Source organism: Podarcis liolepis (assembly GCF_965112155.1).
Source record: "Podarcis liolepis genome assembly, chromosome: 5".
Taxonomy (NCBI): Eukaryota; Metazoa; Chordata; class Lepidosauria; order Squamata; family Lacertidae; genus Podarcis; species Podarcis liolepis.
Genome location: NC_139556.1, coordinates 81,036,475 through 81,049,652, shown reverse-complemented (window position 1 = coordinate 81,049,652; position 13,178 = coordinate 81,036,475). Strand labels below are relative to the sequence as shown.

Genomic DNA, 13,178 nt, shown 5'->3' with positions numbered 1-13,178 from the left:
GGCTTTTATCTATTTCTACAGTCACACAGTCAATCAATCAGTAGCTGAACTGGCTTCCACACAGTCACAAGCCACAGTCACAAAAATGAAGTCACAAGTCACAGTCACAAAAACGAAGTCACAAGCCACAATCACAAGTCAGTCCCATAAAACAAAGAACAAGTCACAGTCAAAAAAAACAAAAAAGGCACACACACAAAAATGCAAAAAAATAAATAAATAGCAAAAACAAAAGCTCCAAATATCACCTCTGTGTTGCGTGGGTGCTCAGGACTCAACAGCTGACAGACTCAACAGGAAGCCTCTGATTAGCAGCTGGGGACTCAATTTACAAAGGGAACACACTCAACAGGAAGAGGAACATGTTCAGCTTCCGAGCAAAGTTCACATACCGGAACATCTGCTTCCGGGTTTGCAGTATTCTATTTCCAAGTTGTTCATAAACCAAGCTGTTCTAAAACCAAGGTACCACTGTACCTTAGCCTCAGAATGTTTATTGGAGAAGAAACGCAAGTTGTCTAACTGTTGAGAGCTCCCCAAAGAGTTCCCAGATTGCCGGCACTCTAAAAGGAGCTGTTGAGTTATATCAGAATACAGTGGTGCCCCGCAAGACGAATGCCTCACAAGAAGGAAAACCCGCTAGACGAAAGGGTTTTCCGTTTTTGAGCTGCTTCGCAAGACAAATTTCCCTATGGGCTTGCTTCGCAAGACGAAAACGTCTTGCGAGTGTTCCGATTTTTTTCCGCTCCCCCCCTTTTTCTAAGCCGCTAAGCCGCTAATAGCCTTTTAGCTGCTAAGCCGCTAAGCCTTTAATAGCCGCTAATCCGCTAAACCGCTAATAGCGCTAATCCGCTAAGCTGCTAATAGGGTTGCTTCGCAAGACGAAAAAACCGCTAGACGAAGAGACTCGCGGAACAGATTATTTTCGTCTTGTGAGGCACCACTGTACAGTTTGTCACATCAGAGAATATGGGCAACTTAAATTCTAGAGCACATTACATATTGTTTTCTCCCATATGAACTTACTGATGCATTAGAATCATTCTCGGAGGGCTTCCTTTATGTGCCCCCCATTGTCTGAGGAACATGGGGTGGCTGTGCAGTACCATACTTTCTCAACACAGTGCCACCAATGCCGTGCCACTCTGTTCCAAAGTAGTCCTCCACCTTTGCATGCTTTCAGTTACTAGGTAAATGGGTTTCTTTCTTTAGAATGGCTTTTGAAGTTCATTGATGATTTTTGTTACTCAGCAATAATTGCTGCTGTCATCTTAATTCTGCTGCTTACTATGCTCCTAAAAAGAGGACGCTTTCATAACAAAGTTTATGTAGATGCCATCCCCCAAAGTAGATTGCTATGGTGAAAAACAGAACTTCTTTCCTGTCTGCTGTCACATTTATAATTCTGGTTGTGCAGGCAGTATTGTGGAAGGTACTAATGCAGGGGGAGGCAATGTAGTGCCTTCCAGCTGTTGATGGATTCCATATCCCATCAGCCCCAGAAAGCATGGCCAGTTGCTAAGGATGATGGGAACTGTAGTCCTGTAACATCAGGGTGGCACCATGTTGGCTACCCTTGTGCTAATAAATGACTTGTGACATTCATATGTCAGAGAAGCAGGGCTGATTCCTGACATTTTCCATCAAGGTTATTAGAATTGTCAAGAATTGTCAATTGGCTACCTGTTGGGTAAGGAGAACTTTAAGCACCACCTGTTATTTTTACATTGCGATTATAAAATGCGGTTTTAAAACATCTCTGAATTGCATGCATGAGAGATGTTTTGTGTTTTTTTTAAAAAAACAAACGTGCTTCTGTGCTCAGTGCAGCTGCACAGATCCAGGGAGAAAAATACATCAACTTTGTTCTACACAACATTTTTGATGTCATTTTTGGCCACCATGACAGCACCAATTTGTTCTGTAGTTTCTGAGTCTCAGGAAAAGCTGCTCATGACCCTTGGGGCATAACTGAGAGACACATACTCAAACCCTGTGACCACCTAGCTTGAGATCATAACAATCCCCATTGTTTGGGAGTCTATTTAGCCATTGTGAAATGTGTAAAATAATAATAATGGAACAGTCCTGAAACAACACTTAATCCAAGCGTACAATATGTGTATTATAAACTTAGGGTGGTATCCAAGTAACTTTTTCAGTACAAGGATTTCTGTTTGTGCAATGGTACTCCCCCCCCCATCTCCTTGCACACATCCTTTACCCTTTCCTACCCTGTTCTGGAGGATTGGTGGAACCTCCAGAACAGTTTTTGGAGGGCCATGGATGGAGGAGGTGGAAAAGTTCCATTGTGCAAATGGAAATCCTTGCACTGATGTAATGAGAAAGCTGGATACAGCTCATATTGGTTACATCCACATCCTACATTTTTAGCTTTAAACTGAATTAAGCTGAGATATATACCTAACGAATGTCACAGCTGAAGAGCTTCTTTTCTGTCTGTGAACTTCTGCTGTTGACCAACTGTAACAAACAAGCACCACCCAGTCCCCCTAAAGGAAGAGATTTTCACCCCAATAGCCTCAGTGAAAGACATGGGGCCCATTCACTTACCTGCTTCTCATTAGGGTCTTGTTACAGCTGGGCTCTCTTGGGGCTAGAAGTGAAGTCCTAGGATGTGGACAGATGTACACCCTGCGTCTTCAGGACCAGCACCCCGGAGAACAGCTTGAATGAAAGCAGTAAGCTGATCCCAGCTTATGCCTTGAAAGTGTGTTCTGCAGATCCTTATACAGGAGGTGGGGTTGCCTAGAACCTCCTTTCTTTCAGTGGATCATTTGACACTCAGGTCCAACCAGTTCTTCAGCAGGGTTGCTGCTGACTCTTCTTGGATGCTTCTCATCAGGGCATGTTCTCTAGGGGTAAAATCAGCAGCCCTTTGTCAGTGTGGACTGATAGTTCTCTGGCTCTCACTGCAATCTCTACTCATGTCCCTATCAGTTTTCCAAGCCTGTGGTTTGGGGTGTGAGTCAGCGAGTGGCAGTTGGAGTTTGTGGTTCGGGTGAACTTGCAGGACCTGGGACAAGCTTTCTCAACTAGCTCTGAAGGGTTGCAAACAGTGAACCAGCACTTTACAAAGAATTGTTATTTTTCTCTCTCTCTTTCAGCTGCTTCAAGAAGATAGGTTAGGAAATGTTTGCTTGGCCTGGCTGCCGAGCGAGTCTATCACTTGCATAATATGTGGTTTACATTTGGCAGAGATTTCCAGCATCTTTTTTTCTTTCTGTTTTGTTAGGTGGGATTTTTTTGGTGTCTTCTGTACTTCAGCACTAGCCTGGGGCTACCACAACATTATTTATACTCGCAGCATCACACTGTCATATGCAGAATCCACACTAAAAATAGCTGGAGTCGGCTCTTCCATTTAGTTACCATTTGAATTCTCCTCATGTATTTTACTGGGGCGCCATCTTAATCACAATTTGTTTGCTTACATTAAAGAGCATCTTTTAATTTATTTATTCTCATGATGCTATCTTTTATAGTCCTATTACAGGACTGTCTGTCTCCCCAAATCTCTCTGGTTGCCAGCGCTTACGTGCTTTGTGACAATGTCGAGTTACAGATGGTCCCGATACTGTTATTTTATTACGTTTGGCATGGTAAGAACACATTTGTTCCCTTGTTATTGTGCTGTGGCTGACTTGGCTTCTATATTACCACCTTATTTCCTGCTCCACAACCAGAGATTGTGCTTAGTATTGTGCCTGATTGCTCCGCTGTGACATATTAAAATTACGTAATTAACGCGAGGTGCTGGAATCTGCCTGCTGAAATGCTGAGCGTCTGCCATTTTAAAAAGGAACATTGGAACACCATGCCCCAGATTCGAAGCACCATACTTGCTTTGCTAATAATGACGTGTGCACAGTCTTGTCAGTGTTAGGAGGTCTCCATGCCGAAAATGCAGGTGTGGAGCTTCCTCCACCATCATGGAAGGAAATTCCACACAAGCACTGGTGCACTTCTTATGCCAATGAAGGTCAACAACAATAACAATAACTGGTGCACCTGTACATGCAAGGAATATCAGGATTTCATTACAACTCGCGTAATGCTTAAGTCTTGTCTTTCTTTGTAATTAGCAATTGCTGGTTGATGTCCTTCCAAGTAATAAATCATGCTTCAAATACTGTTTTTTGGAGGGGTGAGGGGTGCATATTAACTGAGACAAAACAGCATTTCTATAGCCTGTTTTCCTTAAAACAACAGGCAACAAAAAGGACATGTTTTCCATTAAAGGCTTAACTATTCTTTTCCGTTAAATAGCTAAAGCTTATACATTGCACTTAAGTGAGGTGTGTCTCTCGCTGACCTCATATCCTCCATAAGCACAGCTCACACTGATTATTAGCTGAACAGAGAAGAAACAAACCTTTCGACAAAAGAATAGCCAGGATAAAAGAGGAAGGAACTGAAGCTGAGCCAGAACCCAGTCGAATCTAGAAGGCATGCAGTATTCATACAGAGGATGCCTGGGAATTCATGCAAAGTGCCAATGCAGTGAATAAGCGTAGTTCGCATCTAAGGAGCTCAAATCAACATTCAAGGGGACTTTGTTGCAATAGGAGGTTTGGGCAAGAAAGCCTGCGCATTTGGAGTTTTTAATTTTAACAATTGATTTCTAGGCAGGGGATGCGGCAACACAGAAAACAACAACCAATGTTTTATTCAAGTTGGCCCCCCTGCTGACAGCCAACTCTCAACTGACTAGAACTGCCAGCTAGAATCAGTCTTGTATCTGCTGGACCAATAACAGAATTAACTCTTAGTGATCCCTGTTGTACTTCCAACAACAGATGTCTTTGGGAAACCCCTCTTGCAGAGACTGGCATTCAGCAGCCTTGCTTTCTCCTTTGTACAGTGGCACCTCAGGTTAAGTACTTAATTCATTCCGGAGGTCCGTACTTAACCTGAAACTGTTCTTAACCTGAAGCACCACTTTGGCTAATGGGGTCTCCTGCTGCTGCTGCTGCACCGCCAGAGCACGATTTCTGAAGCAAAATTCTTAACCTGAAGCACTATTTCTGGGTTAGCGGAGTCTGTAACCTGAAGTGTATGTAACCTGAAGCGTATGTAACCTGAGGTACCACTGTACATCATACAGAGAAGTCAGGCAAATTTAACCCAATATTTTTCTCTTGTTAAAATAAATAAATAAAGTGAATCTGGTTTTACCTTTGAAGGAATTCTTTTCAAAACCTCTCCACTTTCCCTCAATTTCTGCTGTAAGGGCACAAAACTGTAAGGAGCTTTCATTGCTTCCAACGTAAGAGTTAAAACAGAGGACTCGTAGGAAATCAAATTTGTCAGATGCTGGAAGGAAGCAGGACATTAAGAAGAGAAGAAGAGGAGGAGTTTGGATTTGATATCCCGCTTTATCACTACCCAAAGGAGTCTCAAAGTGGCTAACATTCTCCTTTCCCTTCCTCCCCCACAACAAACACTCTGTGAGGTGAGTGGGGCTGAGAGACTTCAGAGAAGTGTGACTAGCCCAAGGTCACCCAGCAGCTGCATGTGGAGGAGCGGGGAAGCGAACCCAGTTCACCAGATTACAAGTCCACCGCTCTTAACCACTACACCACACTGGCTCTCTCTTAAATGAAGACATACATATACCCATGCTAAGATACTTTATGTTTTCTAGTTGCTCAGGTTTGAGCCTCAGATTTTTATTTTTGTTTTAATGGAAAGCTTCTAGATACTTTTAATCCACAGCAGTTTCTCAAAAACAGCAATGCAAAAAAGATAATCAAGAAAAGGGGTGGTATTTTAACACCATTAAAAAGAAAGGAGAGGAGGCAGAGTTTGTTTATTCATTCAAGTATTTCTATATATACCAGTGCATCATAAAATATCTCATCATGTGTACGGCATTAAAACATCAAACACCATTTAAAACAATAAATAAAATCATTAATGTGACTGGCGAATAAAAACGCTCCTAGTACGTTTCCGAGCACAACTCAAGTGTTGGTGCTGACATTTAAAGTCCTAAACGGCCTCTGTCCAGTATACCTGAAGGAGCACCTCTACCTCCATCATTCTGCCCAGACACTGAGGTCCAGCGCCGAGGGCCTTCTGGTGGTTTCCTCACTGTGAGAAGTGAGGTTACAGGGAACCAGGCAGAGGGCCTTCTTGGTAGTGGCATCAGATGTCAGATCCCATCAGATGTCAAAGAAATAAACAGCAATCTGACATTTAGAAGACATCTGAAGGCAGCCCTGTTTAGGGAAGCTTTTAATGTTTAATAGACTATTGTATTTTAATATTTTGCTGGAAGCCACCCAGAGTGGCTGGGGAAACCCAGCCAGATGGGTGGGGTGGGCATAAATAAATAAATAAATATTAATAATTAAACATCTACAAAGGCCAGGGTCTTCTAGAGATGCCTGTAAGTAAGAAGAAAGGGTGCCTGCTGAATCTCTGCTACCTTACACAAAAATACGTAGAGGCGCACAATAGTGGCACATGAGAGAGGCATGGGGCAATGGTTCACTCACAATGTTGGTCACACTGTATTTGCCAGAATGGGGATAGGGCAAGGGCAGGGGTAGTGGTGATGTCCAGGGAACTTTAGCTTGCTGGCAGCAGTCCTGAATGTGCCACACACACCTGTAGGGTCACCGCCACAGACCTAGAGCCTGCCCCCCACAACCTCACCACCACCTTGCCCCCAACATCCATTTATTTGTATAATTTTTAATTTAATTTCTGTTTTGCATTTTAGAACATTCATTTAAACAACCTTAAGGTATCAATGACTTCCCTTCTTCTCTTTCCATGGTTAATTTTGCATACCATAAATCCCTTACATAAACTAAACCATTCAGTATTCCATTATTACATCCGTCAAAACTTATTTACACCGTTGAATTTATCTTAATGCTGCCAACATTTTCAAGCATACACAATTCCCCCCAGATATTCAATAAACATTTTGCAAACTTCTTTAAATGTATGTTGCTCTTGTTCTCTTATTCTATATCAGGGGTCTGCAACCCGCGACTCCGGAGCCGCATGTGGCTCTTTTACACCTTTGCCGCGGCTCCGGGGCGGATACTAGCGAGGGGAGGAGGCGCATTGTGCGCCCCAACACTCCCCACTGTGGCGGGCGCTGTACTGGCTGTGACGTCGCATGGGGGCGGTGCGTGCGTTAGTCACGCACCGTCCCGACGTCACCTTCCCGCCCACCCGCCGGCTACATTGTAAGGGGCATGTACGCTGGTCACTGTTTTGAAGGGGAGTGAAGAACACACACACACACAAAAAGGTAACTTGTTAATTTAACGTTTATTTCTATGAGGAGGAGTAATTCTGAGGGGTCAAACAAAGAAATAATAAAAAAGTGACAAAAAAGTTATTTTTATAATGACGAGTTTTGTGGCTCCCAGTTGTTTTTTCTTCGGAAACGGGTCCAAGTGGCTCTTTTGTCTTAAAGGTTGCAGACCCCTGTTCTATATGTTAAGTCTGTAAACTAAGCATATTCCATCAGTTTAAGTTGCCATTCTTCTTCAGTTGGGACCTCACTCGTTTTCCATTTTTTTGGTTGCTGCCCCCCCCCCATAAGACCACTGTACATGCAAACACATTCTTTTCCTGTCACCTTTCAAGTACTTGCGTGGAAGCAAACAAATCAAGACTTAAAAGCAAAGCTGAAGCAAAATATACAAATGCCACCCTAGGTTTATTTGGCAGCTTGCAAATTTCATAATAAATGTCAGAAAGAGTTCAAGGAGATCAATACCTGTCTGGTTAGACTTGTGGGTAGGGTGATGAAGCAGTTTGACTGGAACAGTGACCAGACCTGTAACATGTTCCCCACTGTCTCTCTGCTAACAGACTGTTGGTTTCCATGATATGCAGTTTCTTTCCCATCTACTATTGTTTGAAATGATTGGGGGCAAGGTGCTATTTAAAGCAGAGCCAGTGCAGCTGAATTTCTTGTGGGTTTTTTAAAAAAAATAAAAAAAACAATATTGCAAATTGCTGTGGAAATATGGAGAACTCATTTTAAAGTTTGGAAGAATGTGAAAAGGATCTAGGAGTCTTGGTTAACCACAAACTTGACATGAGCCAACAGTGTGACGCGGCAGCTAAAAAAGCCAATGCAATTCTGGGCTGCATCAATAGGAGTATAGCATCTAGATCAAGGGAAGTAATAGTGCCACTGTATTCTGCTCTGGCCAGACCTCACCTGGAGTACTGTGTCCAGTTCTGGGCACCACAATTCAAGAAGGACACTGACAAACTGGAACGTGTCCAGAGGAGGGCAACCAAAATGGTCAAAGGCCTGGAAACGATGCCTTATGAGGAACGGCTAAGGGAGCTGGGCATGTTTAGCCTGGAGAAGAGGAGGTTAAGGGGTGATATGATAGCCATGTTCAAATATATAAAAGGATGTCACATAGAGGAGGGAGAAAGGTTGTTTTCTGCTGCTCCAGAGAAGCGGACACGGAGCAATGGATCCAAACTACAAGAAAGAAGATTCCACCTAAACATTAGGAAGAACTTCCTGACAGTAAGAGCTGTTTGACAGTGGAATTTGCTGCCAAGGAGTGTGGTGGAGTCTCCTACTTTGGAGGTCTTTAAGCAGAGGCTTGACAACCATATGTCAGGAGTGCTCTGATGGTGTTTCCTGCTTGGCAGGGGGTTGGACTCGATGGCCCTTGTGGTCTCTTCCAACTCTATGATTCTATGATTCTATAAGAAACTGAGAGCAACCCCAATGGTCAGGCTGAGTAGGTTTACACAATTTGGGGCAATTAAAATGTTAAAAGTTAAATAAACCTTGTGGAAGGAGGAGTGCTAAGGTATACAGTGGTACCTCAGGTTACATATGCTTCAGGTTACATTCGCTTCAGGTTACAGACTCCGTTAACCCAGAAATAGTGCTTCAGGTTAAGAACTTTGCTTCAGGATGAGAACAGAAATCATGTTTCGGCAGTGTGGCGGCAGCAGGAGGCCCCATTAGCTAAAGTGGTGCTTCAGGTTAAGAACAGTTTCAGGTTAAGAACGGACCTCCGGAACGAATTAAGTACTTAACCCTAGGTACCACTGTATAGAAGTGTACATATGGTTAATTTGAATATGTTATTATTGAATATTATTGAATATTATTGAATATGTATATTATTGAATATCGTATACTCAATGTATCAGCTGCCTGGGGGGTTTCACTGTTTGTGTTTTGGTGGTTGGTATATATATATATATATAGAGAGAGAGAGAGAGAGAGAGAGAAACGGAGAGCAACCCAAATGGTCAGGTGGAGCCATCCCTACATAGGAGTGACCATGTTGCACCCCTGCTCTCGTGCTTCACACAGAGAGGCGTGCCTTTTAGAACAAACACAATATTGAATGGAATGCAGAAGGGACGAGTTTCCCAATGACAAGACAACAAACAAGGAGTGACATAATGAAATGTGCAGGCTAAGAAGTAAGACAAGGCGAAGAATGAAAGACTGAATGGGTGACCTAAGATGAGATAAGGGCAAGTTGACTAAGGATTTATAATAATCCAACTGAGATAAAATCAAAGAATGCAGTCAATAATGGGGACTGTCAATCAGAAAGTCAAAATCAGAAAGATTAAGAAGCTGTATGCGATGGATGGACCTTAGCAGTGTAGAAAACATGAAATGATTTTTTTTATTATTATTACTTAGGAAGTATCTTGAAAACAAGAGAAGAGTGCAGAAAGTATCCTAAATGCAGAATTCATAACAGAAGGAGAGGAATAGACCAATGTGATTTAATTTACCGGTATTTGGTCTAAATAAAGTCAGGTCACTTTTCTGGGCAAACACCCATCCAAAGTGACTTATAATAATAAAAAAAGAAAAATTAGGGGAGGCTTGCAAAACCCTCTGTTCTGAAAGTGGGGGAGATTTGAAAAGGCTTTTGCAAGCCTCCTCCTATTTTCCTTTTAAGCAAAAATTATTTTGAAAAATGGGCACCTAGCCCACCTGTCAATCATGTGATGCCATAATGTTGCAAAATGATTGACAGGTGAGCAGCCTCACCCGTCGGTCAAATTTGGCCTGAGAGGCGGATTCTGAGAAGTATCTGGCCTGAGAAACCAGGAAGGCTTCATAGGCTCGATGTCAGGTGTGGAGCAGCTAAAGACGCATCTTCCTTCCAAAAGTGCTCTAAAACTTCTAAGCATGTTCTCCTGAACTGGGAGTCCTGTGTTATCAGGACTGCTGAGCAGAGCTTCCAATCAGGTTCAGCCACACCCTATTAGATGCCTCCTTCAGACCTTCCCTCTCAACATGGGAAGTTCAAGGGTGGAATAAGTAAACTTATCACCCATGGATATATTTAGGGTGGGGCAGATGTGCACGCCATGCCCCCTCACACATTTTTGCCCTTGCATGTTCAGGCTGAGAGTATTAATTGGGCTCCGGCAGACCTAGCTGAAGACCGAAAAACAGGATCAACATTAAATGAATAAGCAAAATGCTTTCTTGTTGAAAATATATAAAGATCTTAATGGGAGCAGTTTACTTATGGCAGAGGTTTTCAACCTTTCTGAGTCCATGGCTCCCATGACCAACTACATTCTTTCTGCAGAACTTCTGTGGGACTCAGGAGCTAGGTTATGTCACCACTTGCCTGAAGAGCTGTCAGCTTCTCCCCCTTTTTACGAACACCCTCCCTTATGAAGTGTTCCCTCAGTCTCCTCTCTTTTCCTCTCTCCTTGAGAGTCCTCTGGGCAGCCACTGCTGCCAACCCTGGTCTCTGAACTGCCCCCACCCCATCCCAAAGAGAGGTGCCTGCTCACACTGTCCCACAGGGGCCTGGGACTTGTCTGTCCATTCCCAACAGCAAGAGCTGGTGGACTGGTTGGCTGGGCTCCCTCGCCTGCTTGCTTGCTTACTCTGAAGTCACCTCGGCTCCTGGCAACCAGCAGCCCCTGGCCAGCCCCAGAGGCACTATTCGCCTGCAGAGCTTGTAGGCAGGGCTGCTGCAACAAACAGCTGTGCAAGCTTTTGGGAGGCAGAGACTTGAGAGGGCATCAGAGGAGTGAGGGAAGGAAAGAGGGACAGAGACCAGTGTTGTCCACAGCACCGCTGACCATCATTCAAGGCACCCCAGGGTGCCAGGGCGCACTGACTGAAGACCACTGACTTAAGGCAACTTATTGCCCAAGACATGCCTATTTGATCACTTTGATCTGCGGAACTCACATTTTTACAAGTGCCACATAATGCCCGGTTTATCTTTTACTGCACCAGCACCTTTAAAACTCCCTGTTTATTGACATTCAGCAGGCTATCTTCTTTTAGAAACCACCTGAAAACTTCTTTTGTTTCTCAGGCCTGGCCAGACATACAATTTAGTTACCTAGATTTGTTTTCTTTTTAACTTTTTTATTTCATCTTCATTTTTAATGATAGTTTAAAAAGCAGATCCACAAGGAATATTACTTAAACCAAAGTTAAAATTATATATATATATATATATATATATATATATATATATATATATATAATCTCGCTTCTTTAATTTATATATGTTACAGAACTCACATAGTTTCTACTTATTTTCAAATTCTCCCACCCTCTGTGAGTGTTGACAGTTTCCCCCATACTTAGAGATTTCCAACATTTTCATTATAACACAGACTTGGCTAATCCAAGGAGGCTGTTCCCCCCCCCCCCCGCCCGCCTGCCGAATTTCATTATTGTAATCTTAGCCATAACAGAAAGCAAAATTGGACCGATATTATATTTCTAACACCAGTAGCAAATGATTGCATCTCGCTGAGAAATCTCCTACGTAGTTTCCAACTATGAATCGGAAGAGTTTCTAAATTCCGTTTGAACATCAAGTGCACACTCCCCCTTCCATCTTTCCTCAGTGAATTGGCTTTTGAAAGGCCAAGGGCTGCTGGCTGCTGCTGAGATAACAGGGACCAAAGAATCTGCAACAGGTGGTACCAACTGTTCAACTTCAACTCCCAGCCAAAACAATCTGACATCCCATTGTGGAGAAAGGGGAGGAATAAGAGCAGCAGGCAAGTCTGGAGGAAGTGAAGGAAGGAAAGCCTGGCTTTCTTAAAGCATCCTCTTTCATTTTGTCCCCAAATCAGTGCGGCATGCCATGTTGAAATTTCACAACCCTCTCAACTCTTGCAGGGAGAGAAAACATAACACACACATGCTGCATTTGCAACTTTGGGGCAATGGGAAAAGAACCACACAATCCTATGCAGACTAAGCAGGTAGAAAGTTGCAATCCCATGCCCCTATATGTGAGTCCAGTTAATGCAGCTGAACTTACATTAGGGATGGACAAATCTCTCAATTTTAGTTTCTCCCAGTATCTCGGTTTTATAATCTGAAGCTCCGTTTTCCACACTGGTTTGCATTTTTTTTTAAAAAAAAAGCCATCAAGAAAAGTCACCAGCATTTTAGCATTCCTTTATTTTAATATGAATTTTTGCCCAACCCAACACGGAACTTTTTGCAAGTATTTTTTCCTAAAAAAATGCATTTTTGTATGTTATTGCCATTGATATTTGTGCTTTTATGCACACTTTCCCATGGCATAAATGCATTTTGCCCACATTCTTTGACTAGAGAACTCTGATGAAAATGTCGAAGGAAACCTGTGATTTGGGTTGCATATAACCTAGGGAAGTGTGAATTGGATAGGGTTGCGTTAAAATGTGGAGCAAACTGAATTTCTCCTCCACCCCTACATCTGTAGACACACACAGGATTTTTTTATTCTTAGCCCACTGAAATTGGGTTCTCTCTCATTGAAATAGATGGGACTTACATACTTGAACTGTAATCTAAAATGTTGGATCCCTCTGCCTTGTGTCTTGTTATATGGTGAATAGCATAAGAAACGGGCACTTTACATTGGGTCGGTCACTATCTCAAAGCCAACACCTTGCAGGAGGGTCATTCCATATCAAGTGATCCAACTTTTTTACCTCGTGGCATCCAAATTTCTTCATATTTTGTACACTTGTTGAATGATCAAAACTACGTTTAAATCTAAAAATTTAATTTTTCATCTCATCCCATTTTTGAGTTATGAGAGCTCAGGTTAAAGTTATGAGTTTGAGTTATGAGGTAAAAAAAAGTTGGATCACTTGATGTGGAATGACCCAGGAATGTTGCTGGGAGCAAGGGGAGT

General features: G+C 42.8%; 1 protein-coding gene across 1 annotated transcript in view; it reads right to left on the bottom strand.

Moving 5' to 3' along the window:
- Positions 1–2,930, bottom strand: part of MME (membrane metalloendopeptidase) — an 84,020-nt gene extending 81,090 nt beyond the window's left edge. The window contains exon 1 of the mRNA XM_083504108.1: positions 2,575–2,930. The gene's annotated coding sequence lies outside the window, so the exon portion shown is untranslated. The remainder of the gene's footprint in view (positions 1–2,574) is intronic.
- Between the last annotated feature and the right edge of the window lie 10,248 nt (positions 2,931–13,178).